Here is a 5,776-nt window from a genome sequence, read left to right on the forward strand (position 1 = left end):
TTTCCTGGATGAGATGACCCTGGATAAGATGGACTGACATAGTAACTGCAGTGATGGGGGTAGGTGTGTCAGGGACAGTGAGGCTGGCTCAGGAATAGGGCAGGGTTCAGAGCTATTGTGCATAGGGTCGCTATGAGTTGCAGGCAACTCTGTATGAGATTCTCAGTGTGTGTATGAAGTACTGAGTTTAGGCAAGGACCGCCCAACAGCTGAGAGTCTCTCTTTTCCAATGCTGTTTCTGGGACTGGTAGTCCAGGGGACTCCTGTTCTTTTTTTTCTTATTTTATTATTTGTGTGTGTGTATGTGTGTGTACCACCAAATTAGATCTGACTGGTACAGGAGGAAATTGTTCCTCCTTCTCCAGCAGAGCATCTGGTGGATTTGAACCATGCACCTCTGGGATTGCAGTACACCTTCTTGCCACTAGGCCACCAGAGCTCGCCGGGACTCCTGTTCTTTGGAGGCCATGTGAACCATCACTATCAGGTCAACCACCTTGTTGCTATAGGTAAATTAATTGTCATACCATGAAATGAGTTTGACATTGTGATCATTCAAGACAATGCCAGCCTCAGCATCAAAGGTGGAAGCGTAAATGTCACTGTTAAAGTCACAGGAGACAAGCTGTGTATCTAGTGTATCCCAGGATGCCCTTGAGGGGCCTTTATGATGCGTACTTTACTACCTTCTTGATATCATATTTAGCAGCGTTCTCTAGACAGCAGGTCACATCCACAGTTGACATGTTGGGAGTGGAGACATGGAAAGCCATACCAGTAAGATCTCCATTCAGCTCCTGGATGGCCATGCCCATGGCCTTGGCAGTGCCAGGAGATGCAAGGATGATGTTCTGGACAGCTCCACACCCATCATACCACAGCTTTCCAGAGGGGCCATCCACAGTCTTCTGGGTGGCAGTTATGGCACGAACTGTAGTCATGAGTTCTTCTACAATGCCACATTTGTCATGGATGACCTTAGCCAGGGGGTCAAGCAGTTGGTGGTGCAGGAGGCATTGCTGACAATCTTGAGAGCATTGTCATATTTCTCCTGGTTCATGTTCATCACAAACATGGGGACACTGTCAGAAGGAACAGAGATGATTACCATTTGGCCCCATCCTTCAGTGAGCCCCAGCCTTCTCCAAGGTTGTGAAGACACCAATGGACTCCACAATATGCTCAGCACCAGTATCACCCGCTTGATGTTGGTGAGATCTCACTCCTGGAAGATAGTGATGGCTTTCCCATTGATGACAAATTACTCATTTTCAGCCTTTTCAGTGCCATTGAACTTGCCATGGGTGAAATTATACTGGAAAATATAGCCCATGTAGTTGAGGTCAATGAAGGGGTCATTGATGGCAACAACATCCACTTTGCCAGGATGAAAAGCAGCCCTGGAGACTATGTGCCCAATGAGGCCAAATGAATATTTTTTTTTTCTTGTTGTGTACTGTTGAATCGGTTCTGACTGGCACAGGAAGAGATTGCCCCTCTTTCTCCAGTGGAACATCTGGTGGATTTGAATGGTGTGCCTTCAGGATTGCAGTGCAGCTTCTTGCCACTAGGCCACCAGAGCTCCCTGAGACCAAATTCATTTACTCTGATCTTCACCATCATGTCTCAGTGATGAAGCAGAGGCTGCAAGAGAAGAGAGGTAATCTGTAGATCAATGAGGAGCAGTGAGCTAGGCTGGAAGTCATACAGGAGCAGAACACCAGGTCTTTCTCCCACAGAGCTTCTGGGTGGATTTAAACCACCAATCTTCAGCTAGTGGAATGCCTAATGGCCTATCAGGGCTCCTTATGTTACAGTTACTCTCTAATGCATATCTCCTCTGCACTTAACTGCCTGCATCCCTGAAGTCACATGTGGGCCATGACCCTTAAACCTGTCAGTGAGAGAAACAGAAGTCACTTCCATACTGGAGGACTGAACAACCCCTGTGAGAGCCCTCATGTTTCTTGTTTTTCCTTTCTGCTAAGACTGAGAAGAATGAAATCTATAGAAACCATGATATTTCAGATAATGGAGCTGTGGCCATAGAGTAAGATGTGGAACACAGTTCCCTCTTCTCCAGCAAAAAATGGGCACTTAGTATGAATGAGAAACGTCATACTTCTGAGATTTCTCGTTTTTGTGTGTGTGTTTTATCTAACTTATCCTGGAAAATGCAGGGTTGGGTGGTTGGTTTGTTAACTTACAGTGAAAATCCACAGGGAGAATGGAGAAAATGATATACAGATAGAGTACTAGCTCAAAGTATGGAGTTAGCCACATTGTCCAGGTGAGATTGGTGTGTAGGAAAGAATGTTGGGGGGAAAAAAAGGTGTCGCCTTTGCCCTCATCTTCTGAGAGGTAATTTTTAAAGCTTTGAAATGCCATACCTGGGTGTTAATCTGGGGACTTTGGACCACACCAGTAGTGTAATGTAGGGTGGAAGCCTACATGATGGCACCCTAATAAAAATTCTTAGCAGAGACTCAGTGAGCTTCCCAGATTGACAGTGTACTGTATTATCATAAATCTTTATGCCAAAATAACCTTGTCCATGACTTCACATGAAATGAAGATTTGAAAGCACTATAACTTTCTTGGACTCTAAAATGAGCCTTTTCCCTTGGCTTATTTTAATGTCTATCTTTTAGCTTTAATAAATGGCAATGGAGAATGTAACAGCTTTCAGTGCACTTGAGGCAATTACCAAACCTACAGACATAGTATTAGGTCCCTGATATTGAGTCCAAAGTAAAGGTAGTGCTATGGACTGTGCTCTTTCTAACTATGTAGCAGATAATTCAGAGAGAATGCCAGAACAGACTCCCTATAGAAAACATGTACAATTGACTTTACGAAAACAAAATCTGACCTCCAGTTTTAGCTTTTCTTCATCACTATAATACTTTAGAGACATACTCTTCCAAAAAGTTTAATATAATCTTGAGACATCCTTGTGTTGTCACTACATTGAGAAATGGTTGTGAAGGCTAAGGTTGATGTTTTGGAGATTAAGGATATCAGGAAGTTGGCTTCATAGAGAAGTAGTGGAGTTCAAGGTAACCAAGAAGTAACAAAGCTGGGGTTGGAGACAGCAGTTCAGAAAAACTGAGAAAGAAGCCATTTCTTGGGATGTTCAGGAGTACTTGAGGAAAGCCCTGGTTTCAAACAACCAAAGCAGTTGTTTGTTGGGTCTCAATTGTAATTAATTTGATATTTTTACAAGGGAGACCCAGAGTGAGAGGACTTGGGAACAGGTTGATAGAGTGTGTGACAGTCTCCTGTTTGTGAAGACCACTATCAGGGTCTTCCTTACTCTTCTGTAGGATCGTCACATGGTCTGTTGGGGTGCACAGACCTAAAGCTTAAACGTCTTGGGGCCATTACCCTAAGCAAAGGGTTTCAGTATTTTTACATTATTGTACCTTATTTTTTACAATGACTTGCTGACCCTGTAAACTCTATAAGCCTTACAACAGTAGTATTTGGCCAGCTTGTTTTGTGAACATTGTGAAGACATGTTGATAAGCTATACCATTTAAGATATTGTGGAAGACCTGGCTAGGAAACTTAATAATGAATGTGTTAGTTTATATCCTAGAAAGAACAGTGAGGCCCTATCACCTCTTCTTAAAGTTGTGTATTCTTTAATACTTTACACTAGTATCTAAAATTTGGAAACAAAGCATTTTTATGCCAGGAGAAAGATGGTGTCTTGAGAAAGTCATCAACAACTTCCTCTTTTCAGTCTCTTCAACAGCAAGAGTGCAAATAATAATCATTGGTCATTCTGTTTCACATCGTGTGTGGGCCAAAAGTTAAAACAGGCATTTACTTGTGTTTTCTTTTTCTATATGGTACTCATTGATATTGGGCACACAGACAGGCTTTGGAGTAAGGATAGATGGAACTTACATCCTAGGTTTGACACTACTATCTGTGTGCCCACTGACAGATTATTTTGTCAATGGAGTGAAACAAATACAGATACTGGGAAGCAGAATAAACATGGTCCCTGACCTCAGGAAGCTTACATTCTGGTGAGATAGACAAACTAATGAATAATGAGAAAGGAACATGGAAAGAGCAGTTTGGGATTCTCTGATACTTCCAAGTTGATCTTGATTAGATGGTATAGTAGAAATTGATACAGGCATATTAGACAATTAGTACTGAGGATGGCAACTTTTTCAAGAGTATAGTTATTTTATTATTTTATTTGCAACAAAAATATGCTTTCAAATTAACACTAACTCATGATGCTGGGAAGGGTGGAGCGTCGGCAAAGGAGAGGAAGACCCTCAACCAGGTAGATTGACACAGTGACTGCTGCAATGGGCTCCTGTGTTGTCAGTAACTGTGATGATGACGCAGGACAGAACAGGGTTTAGATCTTTTGTTCATAGGGTTGCTATGAATCTCATATTCGACTGGATGGCACCTAACAGCAACATGTCCCAATATTTTTGTTCTTTAAAAATGTACAACCTTGAAATACAACTTGGAATAAGCCCTACCTTTTTCATTTATTCTCCAAACTTTTAGCCTGGTAAACTAGACTACCTAGATTAGTCGCCATTAGGAAGTTATTAAGAAGATAAGACAAATGTATATATGGGGGAAAGTGGCCATGAAAGGAACATGTGTTATCCCTGGGAACTGGCTGCCTCTGAAGATCTTACAATTGAGACTAAGTGCTCTGAAATAATACTTTGATATGTGAGCTATACATAAGGGGAAAAAAAGATTTCACTTTCTAAGTTTTATCAGTAGCAGCAGCTGTCAGCATTGTTTGTAGCAATACTGAAAGGATAGAGAATATCCGAAAGGCCACTCCCCACCCACCCAATAACGATAATAGTCCTAGCTAACATTTCTTGAACATACACTATGCACTGTCTTTATAAGCTTTATTTAGTATTTTCCTCACAATCTTAAAAGATGAGTATCCAATCGCAGAGGTGTGTGGTTTGAATCCACTAGATGCTTTCCTAGAGAAGGAGGGGCAATCTCCTCTTGTACCAGTCAGATTCGATTTGACGGTACACACACCAAAAAAAATTAATAAAATTTTTTTTAAAAAGATGAGTATCATATGCCTATTTTATTATGAAAAACAAAGAACAACTAAGACAGAAAGCATTTAAGCACTTGATCAATCAACCTGTGTTTTTTGGGTGCTGTCAAGTCTGTTCTGATTCATAGCAGAACAGAACAAGACAGTGCAGATGCTGCCCCTTCCTCACAGACAATGCTGTGTTTGAGCTGACTGTTCAGCCACTACGCCACTCTGCCAATCCATCTCATTGAAGGTCTTGCTCTCTCTTACTAACCCTGTACTTTCCCAAGCCTGACAGCCTTCTCCAAGGGCTGGTCCCTCCCATAACATATCTACAGTACATGGGACAGGATCTTGCTATCCTAGAGTCTAAGGAGCATCTGCCTATATGAAGATTATGTATACTGTATTATAACAAACTGTGGCTGACTCTGAGAAGAATGGGAATCCCAGAACACTTGATCATGCTAATGAGAAACCTATACTTGGACGAAGAGGCAGTCGTCAGAGCAGAGAAAGGAAACACTGCCTGATTCAAAATCTGGAAGGGCATATGTGAGGGATGTGTCCTATCTCCATACCTTTGCAACCTGTATGCAGAACAGATTATCTGGAAGTCTGGGCCCTATGAGAAATGTGGGGTCAGGATTGCTGGAAGATCTATCAGCAATCTGCATTATGCAGATGACCCAACCCTGCTTGCTGAAACTGAAGAGG

At 42.0% G+C, this 5,776-nt stretch overlaps 1 pseudogene; it reads right to left on the reverse strand.

The window, feature by feature from the left end:
• Positions 1–457: 457 nt before the first annotated feature.
• Positions 458–3,384, reverse strand: LOC102868245 (annotated as a pseudogene).
• Between the last annotated feature and the right edge of the window lie 2,392 nt (positions 3,385–5,776).

This window comes from Elephantulus edwardii, unplaced genomic scaffold (genome assembly GCF_000299155.1).
Source record: "Elephantulus edwardii isolate Elephantulus edwardi_28Jun2011 unplaced genomic scaffold, EleEdw1.0 scaffold00064, whole genome shotgun sequence".
NCBI classification, from domain to species: Eukaryota; Metazoa; Chordata; class Mammalia; order Macroscelidea; family Macroscelididae; genus Elephantulus; species Elephantulus edwardii.